We start from the raw sequence: 19,513 nt of genomic DNA on the forward strand, positions 1-19,513 counted from the left end.
CTGGCCGGCTTTGTACGCCCACCGCCCGAACGTCCAGACCAGCTCCTCCCCGACCTTGGTGTCCCGAACGGACCGGAGGAATCGGGTGCCCGACTCATTATCCTGGAAGAGGAATCGAGCCAGCTCGTTCGGGTCGTTCAGTCGGGCTTTCAGCTCTGCAACCCCCCCGACCGCTTGTTGGGCGACCTTTTCGGAGAGGTCCCGTTCCTCCTTGGCCTTCTTTAGCTCTGCCTGGAGGTCCCAGACTTCTTGTAATCGCCGGTTGGCAACCTTCTTCAGGGCTTCGGCCTCATTGGCCTGCAGAGCCCGTTGTTGAAGGAACTTGGCCGCTCGGGAGATCTGCAATACGAAAAAACGATCGGAATTAGCTCGAGTGGGGCTACTTGTGTATAAAGATGAAAGGAAGAAAGTCTTACCTCGGCTAAATCATAGCCGATCTTCTCGGCCACCTGGGTCGGGGTCAGCTTGCCCAGGTCTTCCTTGGCTGGCCTGGCGTTGCCGATCCGGGCAAGAATGGACGAATCGCCCTTGCTACCCTCGTCCGAGGGGCTCGGACTGTGCTGCTCCCGTCGGCGCTTCAGGGCCCCGCTCTCAGACACGCCCTTCTCGGGCACATTCTCCCTGCCCTTGCCGACTGCCACCTGGGCAACCAAGACTTCGGACGCATCCACCACGTAGCCTTCGAGCGTGGTGACGGTCGAGGCGCCCATTGGTCGAGCAATCGGGATCTCCTTCTCCCCGGCTGCTTTGGTCTTGGGTTTTTTCTTCCCAAGAACTATCTTGGCGACAGGGGTCGGGGGGGGGGGGGGGGGGGGGGCGTCATCACCACAAAAACCTGCCATCGCTGCAAACAAAAAGAAGGAGATGGTTAGATCGGGAATAAAGGTCATTCGGGGTGTTAAGGGCGGGGAGGAATGGTTAGTGTTAGACCTTTTCCTTTCCGTTTGCCCCGAGCGGGCGCCCGTGCGATCATCACGCCCGTTGGTTCGAGCTTGTATTTCTCGGTCAGATCGTAGACCGGCTCGGGTAGTTGGGCCGCCTCGTAGCTTTCCGCCGTCCGGAAGATTTTGTATTCGTAGACCTCGCTCGAGATCTTCGTGACTGCATCCCGGAGGGCCTTTGTCTCGACCGGAATGACTTGCTTCCGGAAACGCTAGCTCCAAACCCTCTCAACCGGGAGGATCCAGGGGTCGTATTTGACCGAGAATATCCGGTTCTTCCACCCCCGGTTGTTCCCGGGCAGACCCTCGATTGCGCACATATCCGCACGAGATTGGGTCATCAGGAACCCACCCCCGTATGAAGCCGCCAGGACCTTCACCTGGTATACGAAGTTGAACAGCTCTATTGTGCAGGCTACGTCGTGCCGACCGCATATCTGTGGAAAGCACGCGATCATTCGGTGCGCGTTCGGGCATATTTGACCAGGGACAACTTGGTAATAGCCTAGGAACGCTGTAAGAAGGCCCGAAAAGGGGAAAGTGATCGGGGCCATCAGGGAGTCGTAATGCATCCCGAGCCACTTTCCCCGGTGACGCTCGATGACATTCCCGAGCTGCCGACTAGTGTCGAATTCGACCCGGCCGCTGAGTTTTGCGGCGATTTTGGCCGCTTCTCCTTTTGTTAACTTGCTAATCTGGCCTTCGACGCTCTCGTTGTTGAGGAACTCAAACCTGTCCCCGGCCGGCGCTGCCTGCTCGGCCGGGTCTTCCTCGGCCGGTTCCACCTCATTTCCTCGATCGTCCTCTTGAGGCTCGGCTTGAGGGTAATCCCCAATTACCCTCGTAGGCGTTTTCCGAACGCCTTCGGCCGGGGAATTTCGTCCGCTCGTGGACGTTTCCCCGCTCTCACCGCTCAAGCTTCCCGATCCGCTGGAGCTCGATCCCGATGTCCCAAACGAGCTTGATGACCTTTGTCGCTCGGGAGTTTGCTCTGGTCGTTGAACGACCTCCGGCGAGTAGGACATTATGTCCACGTCCTCGCTGATTTGCTCGACCTCATCGTCATAATCTGCGACTGACGCGTTCTGGCTGTCCGAGTCTGACATTCTTTCTGCCTAAAGGTCGGTCGGGATTAGTGTGGGGCTCGGGACGTTTGGTTCGAGGTTAGTCTTGCCCTACCAACCGCTATATGAAAATGTAAAGCAAGTATAAAAGCAAAAGATTAGAAAGCTTACCGATCGAGGAGACTTTGAGAAGCTTGAAAATCCTTTGCTCGACTGATCTGCTGAAGTGCTCCGCTCGGGACTCTCTGAGTATGCCGATCGAATCAAAAGATTGAGGAAAGTTCAAATGAGGGCCTCAAGGGCCTATTTATAGGAGAGCGTTTGGGCGGGAAACCAGTCCACTTGCGTGACGCGACCAGTGCTGATTCCGAGGCGACCGTTGCAGTCGCAGAGGCGGGCAGTCGTCGACACGTGGCAAGAGAGGGAATGACAGCTGGCCGGTCGGTTTGACGGCTGACGGTTGGACTTCATCATCCCGTCCCATTTTTTTCCCGGACGGTAAAAAAGGCACGGGCTGGGGGGCTCTTGGTAGGGAATACCCCGACCGACATGCCTTTGTCCTTTTCTTCTTGTATTTGCAGGTTGCAGGTCGGGTTTCTTGTGAAGAACCCGGTCGGTTCCCGACCGGGTAGTGCCCGATTGGCGTTGCCGATCACCGAGCGGTAACCCTTTAGCGAGAGAGCTGGTGAGAAACACGTGGCGACTCTACGCGTTGACAGGCAGGGCACCCGGGAAGGCGACACGTGGTTGCTACGTGGGAGGCATGCCGGACGGCCGGATTTGTGTCTCCGGCTCCGCGGCTATAAATACCCGCGATAGCGACAGTGTGGGGGGCTTTTGGACGATCGATAGGTTGTTGTTAGAGAATCCCGACCGCAGTCAGTCGGTACTTAGAGCAACCATTTAGATTGTACTTAGGGCCTTCACTTCGATCAATAAAAGATTTAATTTCTTTAGTTGGTTTTGTGTTTATTTAATTACCGCATTACGTGGCAATTAGTACTATCAGGTCCAAATGTTCACATAGGAAATTAGAGCTCTTAGTTCGGTAAATATATATTTAAAAATTAAGAGCTATAAATTTTATATCTCAATATATGAGTTCAATTTTAATATTCAGGACTCATGTCCAATATTTTCTATTGCAAAACTAGCACTATAAACAGGTTTGACTTTGGACAAATAATTATTGACTTTTGAATCGTATCAAGTCAATTTCACATTAGAGATATACAATTTGTTCGAATATTGTTATCATATAATTAGTCCTATGAATTCACCTTTCGGGCAAATCTATAGTCGATTATTCATGCTAGATATCACAATATTTAGACTCATATAATCTAATTGATATCACAAGATCAAAGTAAGGTTCAGCAACAACAGGTGCAACCTAACAATGAAAAACCATATTGAGAATTCATGCTTTTGTCTCACTTATAAGTTGTGTGATAAATCTCAATAGCTATGGCCTATAGCAAATAATTAATTGTCAACAAGAGAAATAACAAATTCTCTTATATTAGCCTAATCAATAGATTATATGCCAAATGTTGTAAATTAAAGAGAAGCATATTCAATATGTGATATAATTTTCCCTTATGTCTTGGACACCAAAATCTCAATTATTAAGTCATGCACATCCATTTTAAATAAAGGGTATCATGTTTGGTACACACAAGACATGACATGACAAGAGATATTATATAAAATGAGAGAAGTACCGTTCGTCGAAGGGTAACGAGCACATGTTCGCTGCTGGGCCATTCATTCCTATTTCGGGGAGTAAAAAACAGAACTTTTCCAAGCAAGCTCTCATTTTATCTCATGGTTTCATACAAGCATGAAAATATCACAAAATAGCAAGATATACAAGCTGAAAGCGGCAGAAATTTTTAGAATTTTAACCTGGATTGCAAAATTTCTTGGAAAAAACGGTGACTCATTTTGACAAAATTTACAAGATAAGAATTAAAGCTAGTCTATATTGTGCACAAAAATTTTCAAGCCAATCTAAGGTCTAGAAGTTTTTTTCTCGAATTTTTTCCCAACACTACGCCAGACAGAAAAATAACTGGCAGCACATTATTGCCTGAAAATTTACAAATTTTTCTAGAACAACCAAAGCATATTTTTAACAAAATCTTTTTACAGACATCAAATATCATAAGTGTAGGTTCTTCAGGAAAAATTTTAGGCAAAAATGAGTTCAACAGGTATTTTTCACGAATTTAGTTTTCAAACTGCGCTGATCAGAATTTTCAGACAGTGATTACTATGTGTAAAACAAAATAATTCACAATTTGTTTGCTTCAGGCAAACTATCAAGTCAATTCTTACTTTTGGAGAGTAGCATAGTATTATAGAAGTTGCAAACTCCATTCATGAGTCATTAGTCACCTTAAAGATCAACCCATTTGAGGTCTTCCAGACCTTATTAAAAAGTAGCCCAATAATGGACAAATACATTGTCAAGTACGGAAGATTTAAAAACTCAGAGAGTATATTCCAAAAAAAAACATAAGTTTTTGGTTTCTTATAAAAAAAAAAAAAAAAAAAAAAAAACTCAAAACACTTAGTATAATTTTTATGTACTATTGCTGGAGTACAATATGACCATCATAGATGACAATGAGACCTGCATACACCAAATATCCTTCCGGGGTTGACTTAGGGTCTATAGATTATTTTAAATCAAATATCTATAATCGAGGACTTGGAGTAAAATAACGGGTGACAAATAAAATTAGTGCTCTTGATTTACCTTCTGGGCAAAGCTACGTCTAAAAATTCAAGCTATAATAAAATGTTAGATTAATCTCAACATATACTACATGGCCTATGGCAAAGAATTGTTACCATCTAGAGTAAATCAACAAATGCTCTTTTGTAATAGCAATTTGTGACACAACAATAATTTGTCATTTGGCAATAAGTACACCGACCACACAATGTATGCGGTGGTCACATCATAATATTATGTATTTTTATTAAGCTCTCTAATTCTATGTATGCGCATCAACGAGATGCAAAAGCATATGTCATATCTCTCTCTTAAACAGTGTGATAATCATTCTCCTAGAATTAGTCATGTGATATATGCATGTACATCTCATAGAAGAATTAAATATAAGTACTTAGCTTATAGTGCGTAGCAAGGTCCATGAAACACTGTCCAAAAATTTTGTGCCCTCCAATTGCAACTTCGATCTCTAGCTTCAGTTCCACTCGGTCAAAACTTGCAAGTGCACAAAGGCCACCATATGTCGCAACATCTTGAGGTACAATTGCTTCCGTGTAATTCCCTAAGTCTTGGCCAACCTCCAAAAACTTCCGAGCAGCGAGCTTATACTTTTTGGCCTCTAAGTGCGCCAATCTAGAATTGCATTCAAGCACATATGGATTATATGCTTTGCTGTTGTGCAATAATCCCGTGTACGAACATAATTCTTGAAAGCTTCACCAAGATGACCGTGGGCATAATAAAAATCTCCAAAATCATTGTATTGGAACTTTGGATTTAATTGATAAGAACTATCCTTTTTCTGTTTACCGAAAAAGTGTGCTGATAACGTGTTAAATTTCTGCATGTCTTTAACTCGGATAAAAATAATTCTTATTGTCCAAAATCCGTACAACATTACAATTGTATATATAATATCTCTATCATTCAATATAAAGCCAGAATCCTTCGTGTAAAACTTGTATATCAAACAACATAACAATTGAGATCCTATATACTATACAATTCAAACCTATCTAAAAAGAGAACTGTATATATATTAGTGCAAACTTGAATCCATTTTTCGATGTGGGACAAAGGCTCATACAAAGCCTTTCAAATTTCATTTTTCCCAACTCAAGTTGGTATACTTTGAAAATTAATTTCTCATTTACCCATTATATATATTTTGAGTATATAATATATCAAATTAAACCTCTCACTTAGGAGAACCCGAATCCACCTTTAACATGACCCAAATTAGAAGTGGACATATTAAAAAAATGCCTGAAAATGATCATTTTACATGCCAAAATAATTAAATTTTCAACACAAAACTCCAAACTAAAGGGTTATAAATATCACACTTTATAAATGGTCACACTTGTGCAAGACCGTCGAACAAATCCTTATCCATGATATGGGTCGGGTTGAGTCGACTCAATATACAAATGTAATACTTATACTAACACTAGTTTTTTACGCGCATTGCGCGATTGAGATAATGCCCAATGTTTTTCTTAAATAAGTATTTTAAAGTACATCAAGGCAAGTTTATATTGGAATTGTTTATGCATAGATAATTGAATGTTGAATTTGCGTATTTAAATTGGTAATTCTAAGTTTACAAATGCAAGATGAGATAGTCAAGATTGATTATAATTGTCAATAAAATAATTGTATGGGTATGGTTGAAACCAAATACGGAATATAAGGGAGAGCAAATAAAAATTAAAGCATAAAATATTAAATATATACTAATATTGTTTGAGGAGATTCCGGCAGTAGGAGCGTTATGCTATGAGCACATGCCTACCTTGCAAGGTGGGCACGATTCCATATCCATAATTTATATACTGTAGATTCATAATTTCTATATTGTAGATCCATAATTTCTATATCGTAGATTCATAATTTTTATACAGTAATTCATAATTTCTATACTGCAGATTCATAATATCTGTACTGTAGATTCATAATTTCTATACTGTAAATTTATAATTTCTAAACTGTATAGTTATCAATTATGAACATATAGTTCTTTGATTTGTGAAAACAGAGAGTTCAACAATTGGAATCTAAAGTATAAATTTTATGAATCTACAGTATAGAAATTATGAATCTGCAGTATAGAAATTATGGATATGGAACCATTGCCAACTTGCAAGGTGGGCACGTGCTCACAACACAATTTGTCGGATTTGTAGTTAGAGTTCTATTTAGACTTTAATATTAGAATTAAATTAATGTTGTAGTTATAATTCTATATTAGACTTTAATATTAGAATTAGACTACAGTGAATTAACGGTACTTAATGGAAAAGTTAAAGGATCGAATAATCATATAATTAAGGATAAATTAGGAAATCTCTAGGAAAAATAAAAATATGAACAATCTGAACTATTCATTTGATTTAATAATTTGATAGTCATTTTTTCTACCCAATGTTTATAATTAAATAAATATTTGAAAGTATATCAATGTAAGATTATATATGAGAAGTTCAACATAAGTAATTTAATGTCTATTTTTTTTTTGGAAAACATTTAATGTCTAAATTATTTATTTAAATATGTAATTCATAGTATATGAATACAATGTAATATATGAAATTCATTATAATTATTACTAAACTTTTTTAAATAGTAACCAAGTATTTTTGTTGCAAAGGGTTCTAATATATTTAATGAATGCCCGCATATATACAAGATCAATGAATGACTCAACGGTACCAGTCCTTTAGGTGTTTTGCTCAGTGTTCATTTAGTTCAACCATTATTGTTGAATAAATTATTATAGATAAAGAAGTTCCTAATTTAAGGAATTTAGATGTAGCAAAAATTTAAAAATTTTAATTATAATGTAACCCAAAGATATTGGACGATTGGTAAAATATGATGTAACCCAAAGATCAAAATGCTAAAGAAAGTGTTTTGGTAATTCAACAGTTTGAAGCAATAATTTGTTCCAAATCACTGATAATACAAACATTGCAATTTACAATATTTCTCACTTAGCAATTTTTAGAATAATTTTCCCAAAACACATCTATATTTTAAAAAAAATATTATTAAAACAATTATTATTATTATTATTATTATTATTATTATTATTATTATTATTATTATTATTATTATTATTATTATTATTATTATTATTATTATTATTATTATTATTATTATTATTATTATTATTATTATTATTATTATTATTATTATTATACCCTTAGGTCATTTTAAATGTTAATTTAAACAACTAATTTTTTCAAATATCTTTTTACCAACCGTTGATATAATTCGCTGGTCAAATCCGCTAATATAATCTGCTAACTGCTGATTGTCAAACAAGGACATTGCGAGATAGTTTCTCACTTCAATTTGTTGTGCGATTTAAATACTCTCTTTGTCAACAAATCCCTCAAGTTAATATGGTTGGCTTTATTAATTTAAATTTTTTAAATTTTTTCATGCTATTAATAAAATACTTGGTAAATAAATATATAGCATTATTTTGTATTATAATTTTGATATTTAATTAAAAAATAGTGCACAAAAAAAGATAATAGACAATGTAGTGAATATAATCAATTGATGAATTTGAATGTAAATAATTTTTACATTGGAGAAAAATAAAGACAATATACTAATGAAATTATTTCTCTTAATTAATTAATTGATAATGAATAACTTTTTTTAATAAAGACATTGTAGGGACAATGTAGCGAATATAACCAATTAATGAATTTGAATTTTGAATGTAAAGAATTTTTATATTGGAGAAAAATAAAGACAATATAAGTAATGAAATTATTTTTCTTATTTAATTTATTGATAATGAATGTTGGTCCCGAATGGGTGGCGAGAAGTCTAGAGGGGGGGGGGGGGGGTGAATAGACTTCTCTAACTTTTCAAATTCTTTCGCAAAACACACAAGGCAAATAACACTTTAATTATATCAACTCTAAGTAACAAGCATCATCAAGATAAACAACTTAGAGTGTGCAGCGGAATAGGTAGCGGTATAGTGTTATGCTTAATAGTGTGGTGCTCAAAGAGAGATTCTAAACATGCAATACGTTAGAAACACTTAATATGGTTCAAATATAATGTACGCAAAGTTTGGCTCGCATGTCAACGTGGGAACTATCAAACCCAGACAGATAAAGATATGCGATAAATCGTAATCGGGTTAGTTCGCAGTTAGAATAAGCATGCACAAAATATATGAGCAGTAAGTAAATAGAGAGAGAGATTTATAGTGGTTCAGAGGTGGTGTAATCCTCCTAGTCCACTCTTCTCCTTTCACTTCAAGGAGGAAATTCACTATTCTTCGATCACCCAGATACAATAGTGAATAAGTGTCCAACGACACTTCTCCGAGTGCTTCGCACAAAGCTACACTCCTCCAAGGTTTTTCGCAAGCTCCTCTTGTTACTCCGCCTCCCCGAGTACTTCGCACCAAGCTGTACTCCTACACCACGAGAACTACGCACAAAGCTACGTCCTCCAAGGGTTTTCACAAGCTCCTCTTGTTACTCTGCCCTTCACCACGAGTGCTACGCACAAAGCTACACTCAACCAGGGTTTTTCACTCTCTCTAGTTACTCCGCCCTCTTTCTACACTCAGTAGAGAATATTACAAAGAAATAAAATTTCTCTCTCACTCAGACTTGAATTTTATCGTGTATAGCTCAATACATGACTTGATGATTGATTGGATATTCTTGAGTTTGTATACTGCTCTTGTTCGTGATTCAAGTCATTCAATCTCTGCTTGTCTTCAAGTCTGCTTGGACAATTTATAGCTAGTGAAAAGCTATTTGCCCGTTGATCAACTTTCGATCTTGATCGTCCATTTTGAATTGTAGTTGATCTGATAATTTTGTCAACTTGATCTGCAATTGTAGGTAGATGTCATTTCTCCTTTTTGTCAGATGATTTGAATAAATTGCCCGTTGCCGTGTCTTGAATTTTGTAGCCTCCAAAATTTGAATAAGTTCGGCGCGGCGTGCTTGATTTTCTTCTCCTTCATAAATGCTCTGACATGTCAAGTTGATCAAATAATTTAACTCCTGATTCTTGCTTGAGTATAAAATTATTTCTCCGCAAATCAGCCTTCTTCGAGCGTCTCCGGTTCCACCGTAACAACTTGATGTTCAGATGAAAATATATCAGATATTTTCTCCTTCATGATCCTTGTAAAATAATATACTGGAACCTCTGTAAAAACTTCACTGTTGTTCATGGTGAGATGCTCTGTTTCGAATTTCAAGCTTAGTCCACCATACTTGGTATGTTTCTCCATATGGTGCATGGCTTCTGTGAGACTTGTGCATTTTCCTTAGCTAGTCTCCATTAGCTAGTCTCTCCTTAGCTAGTCTCCATTCTAGCTAGTCTCTCCTTAGCTAGTCTCCTTTTAGCTAGTCTCCTCTTAGCTAGTCTCTCCTTAGCTAGTCTCTATTCTAGCTAGTCTCCTTTTAGCTAGTCTCTCCTTAGCTAGTCTCCTTTTAGCTAGTCTCCTTTTTAGCTAGTCTCCATTCTAGCTAGTCTCCATTTAGCTAGTCTCCATTCTAGCTAGTCTCTTTTTCAAGCTAGTCTCCATACGGTTTTGTATACTTTGAGCTAGTCTCTCATACTTCTCCAAGCTAGTCTCCCATACGGTTATACGGTCCAAGCTAGTCTCCCATACTGTCTTCGTATACATTGAGCTAGTCTCTCATACGGTTATACGGTTCAAGCTAGTCTCTCATACGGTTATACGGTTCAAGCTAGTCTCCCATACGATCCAAGCTAGTCTCCAATACAGTGAAGCTAGTCTCTCATACGGTGGAGTTAGTCTCTCATACGGTCCAAGCTAGTCTCCAAAGCAAGCTTAAAAATTGCTTCACTTGAGATTCGAACTAAAGATTACTTGGCTTTGTTCAAACGCATTTCTTCCAACTCCTCTAGTATAGTTCTTAGTGACTTCTCCGCAACATAATTATGTTAAGCTATAATCCCGCTTAACATCGAAAATCAAAATGATTTTCCAGACTTGTACATGGGTTGCATGATATAGGTGCACCATACTCCGTAGACAAGGACTGACTCAAATAGAATAAAATTGGGGACTACTTGATTTTTCAAAAATACATTCGGCTCATCAAAATTTACAATATATTCCTAACAATTTCCCCATTTTTGATGATGCCGAAACTTATACCCATGTCATTTTGGCTTTGTCAATTTTGAAAAATAATTTCTTTTTAATCAATTTTATTTCGACTAGCCAATTGACGGGTTTAACAAAAATTGTGACTTAGAGATTTTAATTTTGGACAATCCTAAACGTATATTGAGACTATAACGCGGGGTTGCGTATTGATTTTTATCTTTTAATTTTTCTTCCCCCTTTCAATTTTATTTTCTCAATTGTACGCCTCACATGTAATTCCTAAGTCCAATTTTAAAATCTTGTAACATAAACACAAAATAAATAAATTAACTAGGTCTTACTTCATATGGTACGAATTAATATCATCATGCAATTTAAACCCATTTTAGCTTAGCATATATAAGATGTCAAAACAAATGTGCTTAGCTAAAATATTTTTGTACACCAAAAATTTGAAACTGTCTTTCGAATTGTTACCTCCTTTTTAGCTTGTCATTGATGAACTCTCTTAGCTTCTTGAAATCATTCTCTAGCCCTTTGTGTTGATATGGTGCGGTCACTTGCCCGGTGATGTAGTTGCCATAAGCTTCCCGTATGTTGTCCCCTTTTAGTACTCCTGCTTCATGCCAGAAAATGCATTCATCAAATGTTCGGCCATCACACATTTGCTCATTGCGGTGTCCGAACTCCGTTTGAAGTTCTTGCAATTTTTGAACTCTTGTTGCAATTGGCTTCGGCATTGGAACAATTGGCGTCGGTGGCAACACTCTTAAAGATGTAGAACTTTGGCTTGGACAAGTTCCCTTGAGGTAATCAATCATACTCACACGGCTTGGAGCTCTTGGTGTTGTTGGCCGAATTAGCTCAACCAATGGTCCTCTTGGAGCTCGGGGTTGTGCATATGCTTGTGGCACAAAATGACGTGCCAATCCTTCCCCCTTTTCGGCAGCATCTATGAACCGTTGAAAGCTCTTTGTGGAAGAATCTTGCCTTTCACGCACTCCTTCTAGAAGGTCCATGTGAATACGCGATTGCGTGAGTAAACCTTGTACTTGTTGCTCCAAAAGTTTGAGCCGCGACGTAGTATCGGACCCATGCTTTCCCATTTCATTGAACAACTTCAACACATCTTTCTTCAACTCTTCCTTGGCCGTGTCAATTTCGGTTTTTAATAGGCCTTGCCTATTAAATAATTGAGTTGCACGATCCACCATCTCCTTGTGGTAGTCATCAAGCTTTGTGTCCATTGCCTCCATCTTTGTTCTCAATCCACCCGAAGACTCTTGTACAATTGCCTTAACATCTCCAACAATTTCTTCTCTTAAGGCTTGAATATTTATCAATGGCTCATGTTGTACGGGTGAACTTGAATTTGGCAAGGGATGTGCAATATCATCTTGTGGGGTTGTAATCATTGCATCAACAAAGCTTGGTTCGGCCTCTTCAGTGTTGTAGCAAAGAAGTAAAGTAGGTTGATGTCTTGGATTTGCTTGATCATAAAACTCATAGGAAAGAGGCAAGGTTGGCAAATTCCTTGTTTCATCCAAGTTCAAAGAAATCCCTTGACTTGGTGCATTCCCTTCCTCAAGAATGGATCCCGTAACCTCCGTTTCGGGATGTGGAAAATAGGACTCAAAGCTTAAATCTTCATTCATATTTGCATCTCCAAAATTCGCAGGATATGGATCAAATCCTAAGGGCCGTACATCATCACTTCTCACCAAAGATCCCTCACCGGGTCCTCTTCGGGTATCTACTAAAGACATAGCAGTGGCACGGCGAATATCATTCGAGTCAAACTCTCCTAAAGGCTCCTCGGTTGTGGCTTCAACCATCATTCCCTTTTCGGTTCTCTTCTTCCTAGCAAACTTGGTAGAAAAACAAGATTTAATCACCGAAAGCCGGGTAGCCTTTGCAAGATCTCTTGTGCCCAACTAACTCAACACAAATTCTTCATTTTCCAAAGTATTTGGCCCTATTGTTTCGGCCAACATACTATGGGTTCCCAATCTCCATGATCTCCAATCTAGTGCTCTTTTGAACTCCTCCAAGAGTACACTATCCGCTCCAATTGTAGGTGTCTCATCATCACTTCCAACTTCAACAACATCATTCACAACAACATTCTCCTCAACTCTATTTTCAAAACCTTGACTTTCAAGAACGGTGCGGTTCGGGTGGTTCGGGTTTTGAGTGGGTAAGGGTGTAGAGCTTGGGTGGCTATGTTGTTCCTCATTGGATCTCACGGCGGGAGAATTCGAACCTTCATTACTCGGCTCACGGATAAATTGTCTTAGATTTAGGAAAGGGTTGGGTGTTTTTCTCTTTCGGGTGGGTTTAGGTAGGCTTGAGGGTAAGGAGGGATTTTTAGGCTCATTTGAGTTGGGTGGCCGAAACAAGTAGCTATGGTTGGTAATGTGTTTGGCTTTTGTAAGGGTTACATTCTTGGTTCTCAAAATCTCACCAACGGCAAACCCGTAACCAATCTCTTGTTGGAACCATCCATCAACTAAAGGTTTGGCCTTCCTTATAGACTCACACAACCTCCCAAACATAAAAGCTCCCCAATCCACACAAACATTGTTCAAGATAATATCCATAATCATCAATTTCTCCTTAGACAATCTATCACGGCAATGATAACGCGATTCTACACATTTATGAATAATATCCAACAACAATCCATAATCCTTCTTCAAGTCTCTTTTAACACCATTAACCTTCGGAGATAGCGGTGCGTTTGCATCGCGTACCTCGGTCCATATGGCATTGACATCATGCACATAATTTTCAACTCTCGAATTTGATTCAACAAGATTAAACATCCTCCGAAAATCACCGAGATTAATTTCTACATCAACACCTTTGATCATAGAAATAATAGAGCCATTCTCTATTCTAGCATTCATATATAGTTCGGTCACTTCATCCTTATAGAAACCAACATATCTAAAAGTGCAAAAATTTAACAATCCACTAGATTCGAGAGAGTTGATAATTTTTACCCCAATAGATTTGTTCTCCACATGCTTGTTGAAGTCGTTGATGTCAAGAATCATCCCACTTAGCACACGGCTCGACCTTCTTGATCCTCCGGTTGTGAAAGACTCCATCTCCACTTGATGAGCATCCATTTGAGTAGAAAAGAATTTTTAGGAAATTTTTGGGTGCAAAAGTGAATATTTCGGCAGTGAGGTCCGAAAATAAGGTAAGAAGGGATGGGTTTTTGTGTAGAGAGATTATTTGGGTAGGATTTTGGGTTTGGGTGATGGGTTTTTGTGTGTAGAAGATTTTAGAGTAGAGAAATTTGAGTGGGTATTTGAGCAATGGTGAAATTTTGGCTTCTCATTGAGCTTGAATTCCGGCCGGCGAGAGGAAGAATGGAGAAGAGTTTGAGTTCTTCTTGATTTTCTCTTTCTACCCGTTAGGAATGAGGGTGAAAGGGTGTGAAAATACTCTTTTGCCCTCTAGTGGGTAGAGAGAGAGTCTTGATCTCCTTGAGGATAAATTCGACCTTCCACATGATTTAAATTTGCCAGCTCAGATTTTTATACTTCATTTGTGAGTACATGGCGCCAAAAATTGTGCTTCAAATAACCGCCAACCTGGAGCAAATCAGATAAAAAAATATCTCGAAAATAATCTGTTAGTCCAATAAATATGCTCCAGATAAATAAAATTAATTCAATTTCATATTTCAATAAAGCTGATTTTCTGAAAAGTTTATCTGATAAAATTTTTAACTGATCTGACAGATACCTAATATCAGCAAAGAATAAAAAATTTCAAGTTCCCAAATTAGTTGACTTTGCAAATTGGGCCATCAATTTTGACTTTTGAGATCCAAAGCTTTGTGGGCATTTAACTTCATCAGAATAAGCTTTCTTTAACACAAACCCAATTAGGCATCTAAAATTCCCTTTTAATTATATACTTAACATAATTAACCCAAAATAAAAGACAATTCCCCCTAAATTGCATACTAATTTCAAATAAGCAAATTAGGCAAATAAATTACACAAATTAAATATTTCAAAAACATGACATACGTATCACATAAATAAATCACAAAATTTAGGTACGTAGATTCCGTAAGATAAAATTATAACACATTTAGGTACATACAAATTATACGAAAACATGTACACAATTAAGCATATATCATACATACATACCAAATCAAATTAAAACACATAAGACACATAAATTACATGCACAGAACGTATCAAAATTAACAAAAATTAAGAGTTTAGAAATTGCTTAGCTCATTTCGATCATTCCCATTTCGTGCCTTAGAGTAGCAAAACGAGATTCACACAACGGCTTTGTGAGAATATCGGCAATTTGATTCTCCGTGGGAATATGATCGATTGTCAGATCCTTCTTTTCGACATGATCGCGGATAAAATGGTGTCGAACATCAATATGCTTGGTTCACGAATGAAGCACCGGATTTTGGGTTATGGCGATTGCACTTGTATTATCGCATAAAATGCTAACATTTTCGCACTTAATCCCATAGTCCAATAATTGTTGCTTCATCCACAAGATTTGTGCACAGCAACTCCCGGCTGCAATATATTCGGCTTCTGCAGTGCTCGTAGCTATGGAGTTTTGCTTTTTGCTGAACCAAGAGACCAATCTTCCCCCTAAGAACTGGCATGTCCCTGAGGTACTTTTTCGGTCTATTTTACAACCTGCAAAATATGCATCTGAATAACCCGTTAGTGTAAAATCTCCTTCTTTGGGATACCATAATCCCACATTGATTGTTCCTTTGAGATATCGGATTATCTTCTTGGTTGCAATTAGATGACTTTCTTTGGGCTTTGATTGGAATCTTGCACATACGCCAACGAGTAGGATATGTCCGGTCTGCTCGCGGTTAAGTATAGTAACGATCCAATCATCCCTCGATACATCGTTTGATCGACGTCTTTTCCTTCATCATCTTTATCCAACTTTTGAGATGTACTCATGGGAATTTTGACTGAGGATTTTCCATCTATGCCAAATTTCTTGATAAGATCTTTTGTGTACTTGGCTTGATTTATGAAAATTCCTTCTTCAAGTTGCTTGACTTGCAATCCCAAAAAGTAATTTAATTCTCCCATCATACTCATCTCGAACCTATTCTGCATGAGCTTAGAAAATTTCTCACATAAAGATTTATCAGTACTTCCAAAGATAATATCATCAACATAAATTTGTACTAATAAAATGTGATTATTTTCCTTGAATTCTAAAGAGGGTTTTATCGACTAGACCTTTGGTGAATCCACAACTAATTAAGAACATTGATAAGGTGTCGTACCAAGCTCGCGGAGCTTGTTTTAACCCATACAATGCCTTCTTTAATTTGTAGACTTGATCACCAACGTCTTTTACCTCAAAACCAGGTGGTTGTTCGACGTAAACTTCTTCTTCAAGTAAGCCATTAAGAAATGCGCTCTTTTACGTCCATTTGATATACCACGAAATTCTTGTGCGCTGCGTATGCTAGGAATATCCGAATTGCTTCGAGTCGTGCGACGGGGGCGAATGTCTCATCAAAATCAATGCCTTCTTCTTGTGAATACCCCTTCGCAACTAATCTTGCTTTATTCCTAACAATGACGCCGTCTTCGTTTGCTTTGTTCCTAAAGACCCATTTAGTGCCAATTACATTTTGGTGTGTTGGTCTTGGAACAAGTTTCCATACGTCGTTGCGCTTGAATTGATCTAATTCCTCTTGCATGGCATCTATCCAACTTGGATCGGCTAAAGCTTCATCAATTTCTTTTGGTTCCAGTTGTGATAGAAAGCATGAGAACATTGCATATTGTTGTTGGTTCCTAGTAGATGATCGCGTTTTCACTCCGTCACTTGGATTTCCAATGACTAAGTCATGTGTGTGACTTCTTAGCCATTTTCGATTTGGTTGGAAATTTGTTGGATTCTCAGAGTTTCCTTCTTGTTGTGATTCCACTTGGTGTGATACCACTTGTTGTATATTATTGACGGGTGCTTCTTCGGATTCAATTACTGGAGTTTCTTCTTGTGCAATTTCGGGTGCAACAGGCATGCGTGACATTTCGGGTTCCTCATTGCATATTGCCTCAAATTGGTGAATACCCATGTCACTTGATTCTTCTACTTCCTGCAACACATCATCTTCGAACAAATCATTAGATTTAATTAAATCACGATTACCTTCATCATTTTTGCCATTTTTGTCGTGATTCTCATCGAACACAACATGAATTGATTCTTCTACCACCATTGTTGATTTGTTGAAAATTCTGTACGCTTTGCTGGTGGATGAATATCCCAAAAATATTCCTTCGTTCGCACGTTCGTCAAAAGTCTTTAATTGAGACTTTCCATTAACAAGTACAAAACATTTACAACCAAATGTATGAAATAGGTGAGATTGGGTTTCTCCCTTTCCATAATTCATATGGTGTTTTGTTATAGGACTTGTGGATTAGACTTCGATTTTGAGTATAGCACGCCGTGTTGATAGCTTCTGCCCAAAATCTTTTGGTAGTCGGCGGCCGTTATCATGACTCGTGCGGCTTCTTTGAGCGTTCGATTTCTTCTTTCAGCTACACCATTTTGTTGCGGCGTTCGTGCGGCAGATAATTGATGTAAAATTCCTTGTGAATTGCAATAAGATTGAATTACTCTGTTCACGAACTCTGTTCCTCGATCGGTTCGTATTGTTGCAATCTTCATGTCTTTTTCGACTTGCAGTAGCTTCAAAGCTCTGGCAACTTTGATAAGACTTCATCCTTTTTCTTGATGAATATTGTCCATGTGTACCTAGAAAAATCATCAACAACAACCAAAGTATATTTCTTACCACTTATACTTACTGGGTCTACTGGACCAAATAAATCCATGTGCAGTAGACTTAGAGGTCTTGATGTTGACTCTTGAGCTTTGACTTTGAATGATGCTTTGATTTGTTTTCCTTTCTGGCATGCATCACAAATTTGATTTTTCTTGAACACAATGTTGGGTAGTCCTTCGACTATATTATTTCTTGCAAGCTTGTTGATGGTTTTGAAATTCAAATGATTTAGCCTTCTGTGCCATTCCAACAGACTTCATTCGAATTATTTGCCATCAAGCACATAGATTCCTTTGTTGTGCTCCAATCTACAACATACATTTTTTCTTTCTCGATCCGGCGAGTACGACTTCATTCGTGGATTCGTCCTTGACTTGACATTTGCCTTTGTAAATTCTACGAGATATCCTTTGTCGCAAAATTGACTTGTACTAAACAAGTTAAATTTTAATCCTTCGACATAAGATACGTCATCAATTCGTAGACCATTTTTCACAATTGCGCCGGTTCCTTTTGTCATTCCATATTGATCGTTTCCACCGAAACACTACTTTTGGTCCTTCGATACTTTTGAACTCAACTAGACTAGCTTATTGCTGGTCATGTGTCGAGAGCATCCGCTATCGAAATACCAAATTTCCTGCAAAACAGATGTCGAGAGCATCCGCTATCGAAATACCAAATTTCCTGCAAAACAGATTATTTTTAGGTACCCACACTTGTTTGGGTCCTTTTGCGTTAGTAATTTTTGGCATCCAAATCCACCTATATCCCATTGATCCAAGAATAGGTTCTGTAACCATTATAAACATTATAATCATAACGCACTTTCGAATAATGATTCGGTGCGGTTGGAAGCTGATAGTTGCTTGACTTTATGAAACAAATTAAATCTGGACTTGGTCCATGGTTTATGTTCAAGCGACCAATCTTCTTCTGAGGGATATAATCTCCCAGCCCCAATTCTCGGAATTCTTCCCATATTCCTATGAGGTTTTATTGCACTAGACTCGTTGGTTCTCCTTTGATACAAATTTTTGCCTTTTAAAATTTTGTTGTCTTGCCAAAATGTCACTGTGTTGTTTCGGCCTAGCAACAACTTTCTGGGCATTAATTTTGTTTCCAACTCCTTGTCTCATTGTGCTATGTTGACTTTTTACAAATTTTACCACTGGAACTTTATTGATTAAAGTAGTAGTAGAATTAGTCAACTTTTGAGGGGTTTTAGAACATGATGGATCGTAGCCAAGTCCGGCTTTATCTCCAGCGGCGTTTTTGCATGTTTACCATTTTATCCATTATTTTGGATGAATGCGTAAATGATGCAATAACTTCCCGAAGGTTATGTTCTCTAACCTCTCTAGCTTTGCACTCTTCTTGAAGTCGAATATTTCGGCTTTCAATTTACTCATTTCATTTAGAGCATTTAGCAATTTTTGTGACATTTCTTCTTTTTCAAGAATTAACGTATTATTGCGCTCTTGATTTGAGTATGAGTGGCCATGACTTTTTGACAATCTTCCATAAGACTTTGAAATGATTCTTGAGTCTGGAAAGAAGTGTCAACTGAACTAAAAGAACTAAAAGCTAGAAGATACCTCTTCGTCGATTTCACGCGCCATATAACATTCTTCATGTTCGGATGTCTAGCCCACTAGGCATAGTAGCGCCGTATCTTCTTGTGATGAATCACTCTCGTCACTAGATGATTCTTCGGATTCACTTGCTTCTAACGAATCGCTTATTAGAGCCTTCCGTTTGCCCTTTTTGAATTTCTTCTCTTTGGATTTATTCCAC

This window comes from Ipomoea nil, unplaced genomic scaffold (genome assembly GCF_001879475.1).
Source record: "Ipomoea nil cultivar Tokyo-kokei standard unplaced genomic scaffold, Asagao_1.1 scaffold1436, whole genome shotgun sequence".
Lineage (NCBI taxonomy): Eukaryota > Viridiplantae > Streptophyta > Magnoliopsida > Solanales > Convolvulaceae > Ipomoea > Ipomoea nil.